This window comes from Protomyctophum bolini (assembly GCF_963924005.1).
Source record: "Protomyctophum bolini genome assembly, chromosome: 2".
Classification (NCBI taxonomy): domain Eukaryota; kingdom Metazoa; phylum Chordata; class Actinopteri; order Myctophiformes; family Myctophidae; genus Protomyctophum; species Protomyctophum bolini.
In genome coordinates this window covers 33,470,849-33,489,081 of record NC_137863.1, presented here as the reverse complement: position 1 = coordinate 33,489,081, position 18,233 = coordinate 33,470,849, and the positions used below count along the sequence as shown (strand labels likewise).

General features: G+C 43.6%; 1 long non-coding RNA gene across 1 annotated transcript in view; it reads left to right on the top strand.

Moving 5' to 3' along the window:
• The first annotated feature begins 651 nt into the window (after positions 1 to 651).
• The window catches only part of LOC308323849, a 72,678-nt gene continuing 55,096 nt past the window's right edge, over positions 652 to 18,233 (top strand). Inside the window, exons 1-2 of the long non-coding RNA XR_013964851.1 lie at positions 652 to 781; positions 11,729 to 11,798. This is a non-coding gene — a long non-coding RNA (uncharacterized lncRNA). The remainder of the gene's footprint in view (positions 782 to 11,728; positions 11,799 to 18,233) is intronic.

Sequence of the window (18,233 nt, the reverse complement as noted above, 5' to 3'; positions counted from 1 at the left end):
GTTAGTCTAGTTTTAGTCGACTAAATATCATAAGATTTTGGCGGGCCTTGATGCCGTCGTATAATGACAGTTTTTACACTTGCTGAAAATAGCCTTAGGCTATTTTCAAAATAGCCTAAAGCTATTTTCAGCATGCAACCAAGTGTAAAACGACTTATACTGGATCTCTTGTCCACTAGTCCCTTCCTAGCATTTTAGTCTAGTTTTTATTTGTCAAAGAAATTGTCAGTATATTTAGTCTTACTCATCATAGCTATGTTTTCATTTAGTTTCCATTTAGTTTCCGTCAGTGAAAAAAAGGTAGTCGACAAAAAAAAAATCGTCTTAGTTTTAATCAACACTGTTCTCTACACACACATTGGAAATTATACCAAATCCCAAATCCCTCCAGTAGAGCTCCCTCCCTCCCTCGTTCTAGGGACAGGGCCCCATACCATGCAGCAGCGTGTGTGTGTGTGTGTGTGTGTGTGTGTGTGTGTAGTTCTCTGTGCTGTGTGTGCACTTTCCTCTCCTCCGCTATGTGCTTGCATGCTTTCTACTAGGGCTCTCTCAGAATGAGCTCTCTCATGACAAACACATTGTCCGGCGTGCGGCGCGGAAAAGCCCGAGCCGGCCCGGTTTATTCTCCCGCCGCAGCTACAAGCTCTCTGGGTTATATTTAGACCTCGGAACGATACGGGCCAACTGTGCTTTACCTAACATATCATCAGCACCCGGTATAGGACAGAAACTAGGGAAATCTGTGGAAACCACTACTACTCCTCCTCCTCTCTATTTCCTTGTAAGTAAATCCTTTACAACTAATAATATACATAATTATTATGATTCATTTATTTTGCCGTGGATTACAGTATGAACGGTGATGATGAATGGTGTTGTGTGGGGTTACCAGAGGGTGGGGGTGGTGGTGTGTGTGTGTGTGTGTGTGTGTGTGTGTGTGTGTGTGCAGTAGAGAAGTGACCATTTTGGAAGTGGCATGTACATTTGACCACAGTCTGGAAGAGGCATTCCTTACCTTGCTTAAGTACCAGCGTCTTAAGGATGCTATTATACAGCTTGGCTACAGATGTAAACTACTTGTGTTCATATTTGGAAGCCTCGGTAATGTCCACAAAGCAGTCGTGAGGGGCCTGCAGATTGCAGGCATGCCCAAGCCGAGAGCCAATTCTGTTCAGTGTCTGCAATAATTGGCAGTCGCCATATATGGAGAAGGCGATGCTTTATGTACCCGTGATCTGTATCCTGAAGCACTTGTTTTCTCAAGTTTGCATCCACTATTTTTTGTGTTCAAGAAATTTCTTGTAAAATGTGATTGCAAATAAAGATGTTAAGTGTGTGTGTGTGTGTGTGAGTGTGTGTTATACTGTATACTGTTGTACAGTATAGTTGAGGCTGGCTTTATCGTAAGCACTTAGTGAGTGCTGTGATTTTAGCTAAAGACCCGTGCAGTGCGGTGGTTCCATGTGGGAAACGTGTCACGTTCCGCTGACCCGCGTGGGAGCAGAATCCATGCCGCCGCTCTCTGTAGTGGCTGTGCTGTCAGGAGGACCTTTGGTGCGTTTAATGTCTTCTGAGACGGGCTGCCTGCGGGTTGCACATCAGGTGTTCTCCTTTCTTGTGGTTTCAAAAAGTTTTGACCTTCGGGGGGAAAACTTGCGGGGTGGGGGGGGGGGACCTGTCCCTCACTGTCCTGCACTGTCCCTCACTGCCCCGCACTGTCCCCAAAACCAAACAAGGAAGAATGTCCTATTATTGAGGAGTGCTAGCCCCTCCTATATGCTCAGCTTTGAGTGTCTGTGTGCACCACGGAATGAGCACGGAATGTGATGTATGATGGTAAGAAGAGCACCCCTCACTTCACGCAAGTGTGATTAGTTTTTTTAATTAGAAGTTACCCAATGCGATAATGTATTAGAGCGGACATTCAGATTTAAACCTTTCACTTGTAGATTAACCCACTGTTATGTATGAAGTTGTAAAAATCTGTACTGTAATGCATCTAATCTATAATATAATCCTGTACTAAAATGCATCTAATCTGTAATCTTAGATTACAGATTGCATATCTTAGATTACAGATTAGATGCATTTTAGTACATAATTAGATTATCTAATTATGTACTAAAATGCATCTAATATGTAATCTAATTCTGTAAAATGCTGAAATGCTAACAATGCAAATCTTCTCTTGAGACTTCATGCACAAAGTCTTCTCAAAGGGTCTGTGGACTATTAGCCTATATACTACTATATACGTTTAGGGTTTCTGTGGTTAAAGTGTGTTCCCTCCAGCCTGTGTTGTAAAACATCAACAACGATGAAATCAGCTATTACCGTTACAACATACCCCTGTGTGCCTGGCAACATGTTTTTCTTTCTTCTTTTTTACCAATATATCATCATAAAAAAAGGGGTGAAACACTGCGGTAAAGTGTGCTGGTCCATGCACGGAAACATCTCCACTGATCCAACACACACACACACACACACACACACACACACACACACACACACACACACACACACACACACACACACACACACACACACACACACACACACACACACACACACACACACACACACACACACACACACACACACAGAGAGAGAGAGAGACATGGAACATTTAGAAGTGATTTTCTCATCCCTGAAAATGGAGAGAGAGAGAGAGAGGGGGAGAGGGGGAGAGAGAATGGTGGGAACATCTGGAAGAAACCAGCCCAGTGCCATGAGACCCCTGTGACAACATGAAGGGACTGGGAATTCTCCTGAGACAGGCTTGAACACACACACAAGACCTATAGCTTCTAATCAAAACACAATTATACCCCCAGCGATTGTAGTCCTTGGAGTGTGTCCACCGCATGGAATCAATACCTATTAAGGTATACAGTATGCTGTATCTCAGTGGAGGGAAAAAATGTACTCACAAGTATATCAATTCTACTGCAATTCTACTGCAATGTTACAAGTTTATCCCATTCTGGGCTGGAACCCCTTTTGGTGTTTTAAAGCATTATGTTATACTTTAGCTATTGAAAAATAGCAGATCTACAAGCTCATAGCGAACATTGGTGAGGTGGATCAATTGTGTGAAGATAGGTTGAAAATGGGTGATGCAGTCCTTTAAAGCAGGGGTTCTCAACGTTGTTTGTCTGGGGACCCCCGGAAATGCTTTGGCCATGTCTCGCGACCCCCTATGGGAACCTGAACCGGTTCAGTTCTTTTTGGTTCTTAGTCCGAGCCAGAGCGCCATTGGAACGTTAATTATGGATTGAGTGGGCAAAACCATACCTATATTAGATTGTTATCACCATGAAACTTCCCCAATTGAGTACTTTTACACGAAGACAATGATTTATTGCATTACAAATTTTACATTTTTAAATATGCAAATGAGGCATTATGTAGGAAAATATCCAAAATAATAGAAAATTAGAATTATTAGAAGGCTATACATGATGCGAGCACAGTTGATGTGATTTCAACCATAATTTGAGTCCTCTGTAGATCACGTAATCGTCCGTCTCTAGTTTTAGAACCGTAGGCAAGGAGTTCCAAAGGTTTGCCTCCTTTACTGAGAAGGCAGACTGTCTGAATGAGTTGTTACACCTGGGAAGAATACAGTTACCACTTGTTGAGGCTCGTGTAGTTGGCCTACCAGAGCTCGTAAGTCTGTCAACCAGTTCAGAGAACAAAGGTGAGACATGTACATGTAAACATAAAAAACCACAACATTTTCAATCGTAAAAAGGTTGTTTCTTTACCAGATGCCATCTCATCGGTTTTTGATACTTGCGCTGTTCAAAAATAGCATGCATGTTGATGTCCTCTGAGCTTGATTGACACATTTTTAAATAACCTGACACATTTTGAAGATAATGAATACTACATTCAATCATTTTGAACTTTCTTGTTTTTGTTTTTCCTTAACATGGATGTTACGTGTTGAAATTGGCAGATCTGTACAAGCTCATAGTGGGCTTGCATATTGGCTATTTTATTTAGAGAGATAGGCGAGTGAGATAGACGGCGAGAGAGAGGCGGCGAGAGGGCTTGAGAGGGAGATAGGGCGGGAGTGAGACAGAGAGAGGGAGACGGTGCCACTACCTTGTCGCTGACTGGCAGTTTTCATGACACCAATTACCTGCGTGCGCGCGTGCGTGTGGAATTGCCTTCAGTGAGTCATGCCCCTCATCGTTCACTACGGGGTGTAGAATCTGCTTGATGAAGCACCCCCCCACCCCTCCACTGTGCTCTTTCTCCGCACTATAAAATACTCCCATTTAATTAACTCAAAATGGACCCGTGACCTGTTAAGTTTTTTACACTCTCTGACTTCTGTTAACACAATTTTTTTTTTTTAGGGGAGAGGAGGGAGGGTGGCGGGTGATTCAGATGTCTTCTAAAGTTGTAGCTGATGTTTTCTTTTTAGGAGAAACTTCCCCACCCCAAGGTCCAGTCCATAAACTAACGGTTGGGGAGGAATTGTCTGCATTGCACCAAGGAGGGGGGGGTGTTTGTGTGTGTCTCGTCATAGTACAGCTTTAAACATGATCTTAATTAAGAACTGTGTTTCCCAAACATCTAAATTGTTCAGAAATGTTCAAGACTTTTAAAAGATTGTCAAAAAATAAATATATATATATAGCAGATCTACAATCTCACAGTGTGTGACTTCATGACGCACCCTGAGCTAATGTATAAAGTATGGATAACTTGGCTAAAAGTATTTTGACGCTATATTAACACATTAATTGCCCGGTGTTATTTAATCCATTAAATAAATGTGCCCAGCGATTTATAGCAGCAGAGCACTTTTACCGACCGACCGGATGTTATCCCGGATGTGGCTGGAGCAGCTAAATGTAGCCAAAACACTCAAACGGGAGGCATGATTAAACTACCGCGACTGAGTGAGCGAGTGGCCGAGATTTTGGTTATTGGAATTTGGCCTATTCCAAATATTCCAATGGGTTTCCCCAGGCTTTTCTTTTTCAGCCGAATGCGAACGAAAATAAAAGCCTGTGTACCGAGGCTCAAGTTGAATGTTACCACCCTCTTTGAATGGTTATCAACTCATAATCACCAGGTTACAAGTAGAGATGTCCCGATACTGTATCGGTATCTGAAATCGGATCGGCCCTTATTGGTCATATCGGGTCATATCGGTATCAGCGAATATGCCAGTCTAACCACCGATTTGAGTCCAGCTTTGAGTGTCTGCGTAAACACAAACATTGAAGACGAAGGTGAGGATGAAAATTGTGATTGGCCGGAATGAGATGATGAAGTATGATGATAAGAAAGCTATCCCCTCACTGCACAAATTATTTTAGTTATAGTTAAAGAACAACCCAAAATACTCAAATGTCCGAGGACACTACAGCCACCACATTCTTATTGTACCCCCACGCAGTGTCGAGGGAAATAACGGAAAAACACAGCTTGTCGTTTTCTTACACAAGTTTGAAGCAGTGAATGGAAAAATCCCGCCCAGCCAGTGGAAATACTGTAGCCCCTGAGAGGAAATAACTTGACCATGCTAATGCCGGCCCCAGAGACGAGTGCACTGCAACCATTTAGGAGCCAAGACAAGAGATACTATCTATGAAACCCATGCACACAGGCGCGCGCACACACACACACACACACACACACACACACACAGTGCTGGATGTAACACAGTGCTGCAAATGGCATAAGTGTTTGTGTGTGTGTGTGTGTGTGTGTGTGTGTGTGTGTGTGTGTGTGTGTGTGTGTGTGTGTGTGTGTGTGTGTCTTGGTGCCCCAGACAAATTTCTCCTCGGACACTATAAAGGCTATAAATTGAATTGAAAATAGCCGATCTACAAGCTCACAACACATGGCATCGGGGCACGTTGAGATTTAACTTTTAAAACAAGTAAACTTTCATTAATCATAATCAAGGCAAAAGGTTGAAATAATCGCCTAGCTGTGGCCATTCGAGGCAAAATATCTCCACTTCCTTGCAGCAAGCTTTTCCTAAAATAGCTAGTAGTTGCCCTAGCCCTCTTGTGAGGTTACTCAGTTCAATCATTGGGCCTTAGTTAATTAGCTGCAGCCATGCTTGTAAAGATTACAGCTACAGTAGAGAGAGAGAGAGAGAGAGAGAGAGAGAGAGAGAGAGATTTGGACATTGAGAGGGGTTTAAGAGCGGAGCCTTAATTAATTTGTGTTTGTTTAACCAATAAAATGACTATTGTCAGCCTTAGACTAGCAGCAAATATTGAAGATATACACAACTCATGTCAGGTCACCAGACATCAATTTACTGCTGATATGATGCGTTCTAGGGTTGCCCTCTATGGAAAAAGCTGTCTGTAAATTATGCTTAAAGATGGAGTGCCGTGACTGTTTATTTTTTTCTATTCTTTCTGTTTTGCATGAGTTAGCACTGCGATAGCCCGGGTTAATCCATTGAATCATAGCGCCCAATCCATTTATAGCAACGGAGCACTTTTACTGACGGACCGGAAGTTATACCAGATGTGGCTGGAACAACGGGAGGCATGATTAAATCTAACGCGACTAGCGGCTGGACAGCAGAGGGCCGTCTAACACAGGATATTTTCTTAGAATTGGACGGGATGATTTAGGTTGCAAGTTAATAACGTTTTAAGATTGTCGTCGGCTAAACAGGGGGGGGACATTTTCGATGACGTCACACTGTTGTGCAACATCGAGGATTGCGCAACAGGCGCTCCTAGGCTGTGGAGCGATGTGATCGGTTTTCATATCAATAAACTGCGTCTTTTGGATAAACTTCGTCCTGGACGCTGGGTGTTACTAATAGAAAGGACGGTGAACTTCGTCCTGGACGCTGGGTGTTACTAATAGAAAGGACGGTGAACTTTGTCCTGGGTGCTGGGTGTTACTAATAGAAAGGACGGTGAACTTCGTCCTGGACGCTGGGTGTTACTAATAGAAAGGACGGTGAACTTCGTCCTGGACGCTGGGTGTTACTAATAGAAAGGACGGTGAACTTTGTCCTGGGTGCTGGGTGTTACTAATAGAAAGGACGGTGAACTTCGTCCTGGACGCTGGGTGTTACTAATAGAAAGGACGGTGAACTTCGTCCTGGACGCTGGGTGTTACTAATAGAAAGGACGGTGAACTTCGTCCTGGGCGCTGGGTGTTACTAATAGAAAGGACGGTGAACTTCGTCCTGGGCGCTGGGTGTTACTAATAGAAAGGACGGTGAACTTCGTCCTGGGCGCTGGGTGTTACTAATAGAAAGGACGGTGAACTTCGTCCTGGGCGCTGGGTGTTACTAATAGAAGGGACGGTGAACTTCTTCCTGGGTGATTGGGGTACTCATTCAGTGCCAACTGGTGCACTCATGCTGCGATTCCGGTGAGCCGCCCCACGTCCGAAACGGTCGAAAAATGACAGGGTTACCGTATAGGGGTCCCTCTACTGTAACCTGTACTGTACTGGCACACCCAAAATCATCATATATACAGTTAATATGTGCGTGATGCATATTAGGTTGCGCACAGGTGGTGAAAAGCAACCATGCTGTTTTCGTGTTCAGACCCAGGCACCCACACACCCAGCCACCCACACACATTGCTCAGTAAGGGATTGGTTGCATAGAAGTGAAAGCCCTAGTAGTGGGTAAATGTTCCCTCACCCGTCATGCAGTTGAAAACCAATAGAGTCTCTGTCTGTTCTCTGAAGAATTTAGCCTGAAGGTCACAACGTGATTGTCTACATTTTCATTGCAAATGTCATTGGGGAAGGCCTGTTTAATTTAAAGAACCACTTCACCACTTTCAACCTATCTTCATAATAGAAATAGGTCCTCACTAATAATCATGATAAAATGGCACGATTTATAGCACGATCTACTCAGTCTGTGTTTCATAGGAGTGTTGTGGGCAGTTTAGAAACCGTCTTCCAGTGACATCATCATTAGGCAGATTATTTTTTAAACAATATTTTTTTACAAAAATGTTTAGATTTTCATTATCGTGAGAAAATCCATTTTCGCATTGCAACTTTTCTGGACTAGAAGGCCTGCAGTTTTTATTGGCTTGTATTCCCCATCAATGATGTCACTGGAAGACAGTTTCTGAACTGCCCACAGCCCTCCTATGAGACACAGACCGAGTAGAAAAAAGGACCTATTATATGAAGATAGGTTGAAAAGTGGTGAAGTGGTCCTTTAATGGTTTATAGTTACATAAATGTAGTGGCCTGCAAGTGGCTTCAAAGTGAAAATTTCAAGGGTTCGAAGTGTTCCCGTCGCATTCCCAAGACAACACCATTACGTAAGTCAATGTCTTGTGTCTTTAGGTGTTGGGGTGCTCGCAAACTTCTGTCAGACTTTGATCATTCTAAGAAGCAAAATACTTCATTCCTCTCCTTCCTTCTAATCCTGTGGGGGTTAAGTTGTCCCACTTTTTAACTTTTCACACCAAGTAATCAAACTTTAGTCGGCTCATAAAGTCAGTAAATAATTTTGCTCATAAGTTTGTGAATACTGTATACAGTACCAGTATTCAGTATCTTTGTATCAGTAAGTCACAAATAATAAACCCTTCTTGATTCTAGATTCTCATTTTAATTACCATAAATCCTTATAGAAACCCAGGCTTTTATTTGTCTCAGCCGATTCTGATAACGGTATTTTATTGGAAGGAGGCAGCTATAAGAAGGTGGCCTATATTTCTACTTTTCAAACCTGTCATATTGTCATAATGAATAAATCACATTTTCAGTCAGTTAGGCCGGCTTTAGACTGCAGTCACATCAAGTCAAATCCGCTCTTTTGGCCCGGTCATTCACACTACCGTTTGCAATGACCAGATCCGATCTGTGTATTCAGACAACAATCTGACATTGCAGATAGGTCTGCGTGTAGCCGTTCTCTACCATTCCGCGAGAAATATCCACGGCCTTGTTTCTGTACATTTCGAGAAGTTTGGTACATAGGCATCCTCCCGTGTGCCTCCTCCCCAAGTGACATGACATTTCAGTTATTGGAATCCCAATAACTTTTTCATATCGCGTCAAATAATGAGCGAGTGGCGTCAGGACTTTGGTACAGATTTCACCGTCTGTCCGGCGTCCGCTGTAATGCTGACATAATGAAGTGACATTATTCCTATAAAAGAAACGTGTGTTGCACTATTGTTTTCTCTTTTCTGTCCTCAAGCTTGTTTTCTTTCTTTTGCTCTTGTTTGGTTGTTTTTCTCTGTCTCGTTTGTTTACTTAAATGAAAATACTCGCACTCTGTAATGACGTCACGTCAGTAGCGCTCGGGTCGCGCTGCAAGTGACGTTTGGACAGTTTGATATGAGACCCGGGTCACTTCATCTGGTCGTTGCATTCAGACTGAGACAGATCTCCTCGGATAGGATTTAAATCAGATTTGAAACCACGTCTGGATGTGACTCAAGTCACATTTGGAAAAAAACGGATTCCATGTGACCTGTCTGCATTTAGACTTATTTATCTTGAAGTGACACAGATCTGATTCAGGCTAGATTTGGCTGCCAGTGTAAATCAGGCCTTAGAACCCAGTAAAATGTGCTGGGCTCATGTATTGAAACCAAATTTGTCCTCATGAAATATTAAACGGTGTAGTTGCAAGTGCTCACTGGTCATTTGAACTTTTTTTTCAATATTGGCATATTGCCAATATTGAGATAGACATATATACACACATATATATATATATAATATATATATATAGACATATATATGTATAGACATATGTATAGGCCTACAGTTAGGCTATACTGACGAGTTCAGATGCAAATAATAACATAAAAATAAAATGTATGATAGGCTATTTCATATAATATCAAAGCAGCTTATATGAACAGTGATCCAGAGAGAGAACGAACTTCAGGACATATACAACTGCTCCATTTAACCAAAAAAGCCATTCAGATTTACAATGATTCTACCCACCCTCTTCGCTCTGAATGTGACTTGTTGCCATCCGGCAGGAGGCTTAGGGCAAAATTTGCTAAAAAAGAAGGGTTACAAATCTTTGTTTGAGCCAATACTGCTGTGGAAAGAAAGAAAATGTTTAAATAGTTCACCTAATCCCCACAGTTCGTGATCACTGTTGCTGTGTTTATGTGAATGCATTTGATATAGTATTTTAATGCATCTTTGTATTTTATGCAATGTTTCATTGTTGTAACTGACTGCTGGTGTACCAAAGACACATTTCCATTTCATGTACATTTAATGGACAATACAGTTTTCTTTATCTTAAATCCTTCCTCAGATATACGTCAGCAACCTTTTATAAAATGAAGAACATATAGTCAGCGAGCGAATAATAATAGTTTGAATTTATATAGCGCCTTTTCATGAAGGACGCACTGACAAAATTAATCCAACTACCAGAATCAACATGGCTGTGCACATCAGCTCATCACGGGCTGACCACTCCTCCACCTACCTCCAAATCTGACACAGACTCTTCATCACTTCTCTGTCTATGATCTAGGCTTATCACCCCGCCTAGCCCTCAATGTCTTCACATACTATACAGTTAATATTTAACGCGTTATTCAGGCACATTTCAGTCACCCCTGTGGCCCACTTGGTGCAACGACATAATTATGCGTTACACTTTTTTTTTTAAATTATTATTATTTCCCTGTAGGGTGAGAAGTTCAGTCACGCGGGAGAGACTTGGAGTAGAGCCGCTGCTCCTTCGACCTGGAAAGGAGCCAGCTTAGGTGGTTCGGGCATCTGGTTAGGATGCCTCTCTGGCGTCTTCCTAGGGAGGTCCTCGATGCACGTCCCACTGGGAGGAGACCCCAGGGCAGACCAAGGCGCAGATGGAGGGATTTACATTGACTCACTGGCCTTTGAACGTCTCGGGATCCCTCAGGAGGAAGTCACTAATGTAGCTCTGGAGAGGGAAGTCTGGAGCTCTCTGGTGGAGCTGTTGCCCCCGCGGCCCGACTACGGATAAGCGGTTGAAGATTAATGGATAGATTATTTCTCTGTGGCGCTAGTCGAGCTTCTGGTCTCTTGAATTGCATGGGTTCAATGTGTGTTCATGCTTACTGCTGAGCCAAATGACGACCTTGATGAATCAAAATGTGGTCACTATACTTTGTACATCAACAGCCCAAACAAAAGCATGCTTTCAGATGGGAAACTGTGAGTGAATAATGTGCAGCATACTATTTGTCTTTGCTTTAGCCGTCCCTTGTTATTAATCTATCTACTGAATGGCATTTTAAGCTTACTGGACCAAAGTGCGGTTTAAACCTGCACTAAGTCATATATCATGGATTAACCTGCTGCTGCTCACTGTTTCCATAAGGGCTTATACATACCTCATTTTTTTAAAGCGTGTTCAGGAGTTATATTCTTGAAAAAATAAATAATAAAGACTCACGTGTGTGAAGTGAGGGGCATTTCTTATCATCATTCATCATCACATCCTCGCATTCCATGCTGCTCAGCCAATCAAATCATCACATTCCGTGTTATACAGCACAAAGCTGAGCATATAGGAGAAAAAAGAAAGAAAAAGATGAAATCCTCCTCCCTTTGACAACAGCTTGAAGTGACAACGGCCATCTCCACTCCTAGGGATAATTATCCACGTTTTCCCCCGCTAAAGGCACTGGGTCTCCTTGTGCGTGTGCTTTGCTTCCTTCAGGCCGCGTTGCCATGTCTGCTTATTATAAGCAACCTCTCTCTATCTCTCTCTCCTCAGGGATCTTTGGACTATGAGTTAAAGGCGCTCCTTCAACCTCACCTTTAATCACTGGCCACACAACTGAAAGGTAAGATTTTCCCGCAAAAACCGTGTGTGTGTGTGTGTGTGTGTGTGTGTGTGTGTGTGTGTGTGTGTGATGTATCACCATATTCTGCCAAACAGGTGGCACTCATGTCTGTCCAGTTTCTTTATGCACTGTTGGTTCAGGGCATAAGTTAAGAATGTACATGTGCGCGTACACATGTCGCTATCACAAATGCGCACACTTCCGCTGCTGCTGCTACCAGATAAGAGTTCTTCATCTTCAGCGTTGTTTGTTTTAAGAACTAAGCGGTATGATGGGAGTCTGATGGGAGTCTCTCTATCGCACGCTGCACTGTAAGTTAATTTGTTTAGAAGAGGCTGTTTGACATTGACACATTGCCTCGACGCTTCTGGAGTCCATGTGTATTCACCACAATGCTCGGAACATATCAATAGAGTGGCAACATGTAGAATGGACAACGCTGAGTACATGACAAAACGTGATCTACACTAGTACAGTACACTGGTATACAAGTAAGACGCGTGAACGCAGGAGTTGAACGCAGCTCGTAAATTGCAACAATTAGAATAAATTACGTGCTTTTTTGAAGTTTTTTTTTGTGTTGTGCAACTGCGCCCTCTGATGGCGGGCGGGTGGTGTCACAGCGTGACACACAGACAGACAGTTCTGCTTGGGTTACATAGTAATCGTTCACCGAAAAATCATTCTTTCAGAGAGAACGTTTTTAACTCAAATCTTTGCTTCTGTGGGGGGGGGTCCCTGGAACTTTTTTTTTTCAGATGGGGTCGGTGGCCTATTACATATAATTTTTGAGGTCCTTGACATGAAATATTGAGAAACACTGATATAGAAACATGAGGTTTTCCATAAAATTGTCATGATTTAGAAGACATTTTTTCCCCGGGATCCCCCGGCGGTCTATACTTGGTCTCCTCCTATTGTCTCTAGACAATCCTGTTGCGACGAGTTGAGCGCTTGTAGATTGGCTAAAATCCTCACCTATTGCGATACGCCCAGAGAATATACAGGGTTGCAAATGGGGTTCAAGTGGTGCATTCATAATTAACCATGTAAATTCACCATTAAAACGGATGCATTCGTTGGAGCCCGGGGCTGGCCTTCAAAGCCCAGCGGCATTTTCAGCGACCAAGGTGAGCACAATGGGCTTTTTTCTGCTGAGGCGACCGATCGGAAATATGAAATATTGAAGTGCAGCGTGTACAGTACGTGTCCCATTGCGTGACACATCTCTCATGACCCGATAAAAGCAAGCGGGAGCATCTTTTCATACCTCAACGAGCAACAGCAGCACAGCTCTCCACATAGATGGCTATTTTTAACACGCATGCAACATGCATGCATACGGTATACCGGCACTGGCTTTATGGCGAGGGATATATATATCCTGCAGTATACAGTGGTTAACCTATTCTGATTACATTCAAACTCACTGCCAGAATTATTTCTCGCTGCGTTTAGCCACTTTCAGGCTGCTTTGTCACTGACATAAGACCCCCTCAATAAAATGAAATAAGTCGTCCAATAGGTGCTTGGCAATAAGGGCCTTTGGAGAGAGAAAATAAAAAGAGTATAGCATCTGATTTGAACTGATATGCTTCAGAAGGCGACGGCTGTGGCTCAGGGGGTAGAGTGGCCAGATTTTAACCACAAAGGTTGCCATTTAGTGTCCTTGAGCACTGAACCCCCTAATTGCTCCCGATGTGCAGGTTGGTGCCTTGCGTGTGTGTGTGTGTGTGTGTGAGAATGGGTGAATGTAATGCGCATATAATGCGCAATCTATTTAAAAGCGTTTTAGTACAGTATAGACCTACGTACAATCATTTCCCCCAATGAGGGCCTTTCTCGGCCCCACCCCTCTCCAATTGTTTATATTGGGTTTAGTTTCCAAGATGGCCGCAGCACCAGGAGGGGGTGGGGTGGAGGTGAACGGGTGGGGTTGACAAATGCCCTTATTGGGCTGCGTTCACACATTCAAGACTCCTCCTGTCTTGTGTCTGTCATGTGTCTGTGTTCCAATACTTTATTCTGATTGGCTGGTTACCGTCACGTGACCGTTGTAAATTGTACCGATAACCCACACCTTCAATCACTTTATATCATTCCCAGCTGATTCCGCATCTCTGTAGCTTTACTGGGGAAGGGGAGCGCTTGATTGCCTTACAAACCCATGCCGTGCGGGCGTCTGAGCACCGCCCGGCTCATATGACTGTGAATGTGTGGCTCCAGGCAGCCCCGTAAAGACATCAAGCGCTATTCTCCCGTCACATAGCCTACTTGCTGAGCAAAACAAGGAAGTGATGTGGCTCGCTCTGGTGGCGCAAAGCGTAGCTACTTTTGTGTATTTAATAGTTTTATTAGGTTAATATTGCTATATGTTTGTAACCGTTTTAGAAAAGCAATAAGCCACTCGAGGCCCCAGCTTACCGGATATTTTACAATGGCTGGGAGGGTAGAAGACCCTCCGCTGCGCATCGGGTCTGCCTACGCCCCCAGCCATTGTAAAATACCTGGTAACCTGAGACCTCTCGTGGCTTATTGCTTTAATAAACAGTGGGAGAGGGCGGGTGGGACCGAGAATGGCCCTTATTGACCATTATTCGCCTGTGCAGTTTTGCAGGAATACGTTTCCTTATGTTTCCTGCTATGCCCCCTGCTTGTGAACATATTCTATTCCTTATGTTTCCTGCTATATGCCCCCTGCTTGTGAACATATTCAATATTGAGAAACCTCAATATAAATGTGTTATTTATTTTTCCGCCAGTGTGTTGCTATGCCTATGGTTTGGCTTTCGCTGGAGTTGTAGGTGTTTAATCTAGGTCATAGACTCTGGCTCTGATCCTCCGTTTTACTATTTATAGTCAGCTGGCAGTGAAATGACTGTATATAACATCAAAGGTATACCAATGTACTAGCATTTCGCTATTGATTTGAACAGCCTCCACTTTGTGTTTCAGCTTTGTTTTTAAAACCCCGTAATTGTGCCCTTCATCATGTACAGTATAATAACGGATAGCTACACATCGTATAGACACACACCCACGCACCCACAATGTGGCACAAATCTTTGAATATATATTCTTTCAGAGCGCGCGTTTTTGACTAAAATCTTTGCTTCTGGGGGGGTCCCTGGAACTACATACTTTCAGATTGGGGTCGGCGCCCAATAAATATAATTATAGGGGTCCTTGACATGAAAATGTTTGAGAACCACTGACATAGAAACATGGGTTTTTCAAGAAAACTATCAGGATTTAGAAGGCATTTGTAGAATCGGCCTCAGTCCAAAATGGGTTAATAGTGAGGCCAGTGTTCTGCATGTAGTATACAGTATGTGAATATGTTCAATGGCACACACACACACACACACACACACACACACACACACACACACGCTAAATATGAATGGAAGCATATGATGATATGAGCGAGTGAGGTCATATAGATGTGAGACACACACTGATGCAACGTGGGCACGCACGCACGCACTTGTAATGGAGGATATACATTACACACACATATAAACAAACGTAATGACCTGGTTGAAATGGACGGAGTAGATGTGAGGAGCGCCATGCGTGTCCTTCTGGGGAAAGTATCCAACAAAGTGTCCAACAAACGTTAATTACGTGGTTGACATACTGTGTGTGTGTGTGTGTGTGTGTGTGTGTGTGTGTGTGTGTGTGTGTGTGTGGAAACTTGCGGTGGCGTCGAGGGAACCAATGGAAAAGAGGGGAAGCAGGGTTGCCAGGTGCGTGTATTGTAAGCGGGTTTCAGTGTTATTATCTCTAAGGAGTTCACTGCGCAAAGAGTGTAGGTGCGTAACACTGAGGATGTTAATGGAGGATGTGAACGCTCCTGAAAGGGTTAATGCTATACTTCTCTGTTGTATTAGTAAAGACAGTGTCCTATCACAACACTGCATTAGTAAAGACAATGTCCTATCACAACACTGTATTAGTAAAGACAGTGTCCTATCACAACACTGTATTAGTAAAGACGGTGTCCTATCACAACACTGTATTAGTAAAGACGGTGTCCTATCACAACACTGCTCACATATTGAATGTTCTGGCTCATTGCACGGGGGGGAAAGTTCAGAGATTATTTATAGCATGAAGAGACTCTATGGTTCACAGGACTGTTTAGCTTTGTTCTTGGTCTAGCGGAGGCATGAGGGGGGTTCCCAAAGCTTCCCATGCCGAGGATCCCTTCCTCCTCCTCTCCCCCTCCTCCTCCCTCCCTCCGTTTGCTGCAGTGCATCACCAGCAGACACATTACCATCTCATCTCCATTACCTCCCCCCCCCCTCTGCCCTCCCTCATCTTCCTCCATCCCTCATCCCTACTCCTCTGCTTCATTTTATTTGCTGTCTTTTCATCAGTTCCATGAAAGTATGGTTTTAGACCATTCTCTAGCCAACTTGAGCCACGAGGGACCCCACCACCGAGAGTTGAGACCCGAAATGGACAGAATATTAAATCCTCGTAACCCCCCCCCCCCCCCCCCACCATTCCCATGCTCGCAAATGTGACATACATGACTAGAGGGGGGGCGTCCTTTAGGCCAATCAGAGGCAGCATGGAAAAAGTCTGTTGCTGTATATGTACATGCGTCAGATCTACCAAAACAAGCCCAAAAGAAGTGACCCGTTTTACCACTTGAACCATGGACCCTTCCATCTGCTTCTGCTCTCTGGGTCACTCCAGCAGACAGCTGTCCTCCCACCTGCATCCAGAAACCTCCCCCAAGTTAACAACAAAGCCCAAAGACGCTTATAATTTGCAGACCTGGCTGGGTTGGGCCACTGTATTTATTTTATGTAAGCCTGAATATGATATAATGACTAATATTTTTTGTACTGACTGCAAAATTCAGGACGATGGCATAAAGGGAGAGGCCGTTGTGATTGTCATATCCCCAAACGGGTATGGACTACTGATAATGATAATAAAAAATCGCAATTTTTATATTTGTTGTGCCACATTGTTAAAGTGTAAAAGTAAGCAATATAATAATCGCCAAGACGATCAATATAGCTGCAACCCTAGACTGCTCCTCTGTTCTGTTCTGTAATCTGTACTGTACTGTACTGTACTGTACTGATTGGAGCTCTACCCTTGGTTTGACCTTAAAAGAGAGCTGAGGCTCCATGTGATGATGGCAAGCTACCGTAGTCACAGAGCCAGTGATGTGTGGCCGAGTGTGGATGTGCTAAAGAGAGAGAGAGAGACGTAGAGGTGTGTGTGTGTGTGTGCTCAGCCCTGGTTAACATGCAGCCCGGCCTCTCTCCCTCCTCTGATGTTGACTGTGCTCTCTCCTCCACACCTGTAGCTACCCGTATTGGTATTTGTACTTTACTTATTTTCCATATTTCCAATATACTTCTATCCAAATATTGTACTTTTCCCTCCACTAGATTTATTTGAAAACTTTAGTTTCTATAGTTACTTTTATAGTTATCTTTACAAAATATGCATTAACCACTTCAGCCAAGTACTTTTTGGCCAATAGCTGATCTGCAAGCTCACAATGTGTCCCACTGTGACGCATTGTAGAGCTTGTAGATCTGCTGTTTTCAAATTATGCTTTTGCATTTGAAAACTTGAAATGAGACATTTTGTATAGTATATTTTTACTTCTGGTACTTAAAGTAGGCTACATTTTATGCCAATACTTTTGTTCAGTCAGGACAACTCATGAATAATATAATAATATATTTAATATAAAATGAGCAATGCATTAATTATGGTTTGGCGAATAATTGGATCTGCTTTTTAGGTACTCAGATCAAGTGCATCAGTCCCACCCATAGGGACTCCGAATCCACCGTACCTTACGGTACCTAAACGGCACCTAAACGGCATATCCAAAACGACAGGTGGTAGCTGGGGTGGATGAGGGTGAGACAGGTGGTAGCTGGGGTGGATGAGGGTGAGACAGGTGGTAGCTGGGGTGGATGAGGGTGAGACAGGTGGTAGCTGGGGTGGATGAGGGTGAGACAGGTGGTAGCTGGGGTGGATGAGGGTGAGACAGGTGGTAGCTGGGTTGGATGAGGGTGAGACATGTGGTAGCTGGGGTGGATGAGGGTGAGACAGGTGGTAGCTGGGGTGGATGAGGGTGAGACAGGTGGTAGCTGGGGTGGATGAGGGTGAGACAGGTGGTAGCTGGGGTGGATGAGGGTGAGACATGTGGTAGCTGGGTTGGATGAGGGTGAGACATGTGGTAGCTGGGGTGGATGTTTTTCTCTTCCCCTTCAGCCAGGAGTGAATGGGATGTAATAATAAAGCCTCATCCTGAGAACTTCCATTCCAATACAGATGGGTAATGACGGAATGACGGAGATAAATGTTATTACCTAAATGGATTGGTGCTCTTGTCTGATTAGTGCTGTGAAGGTTGTCCTTGAAGATTGTCATCCACTCCCCCCCCCCCCC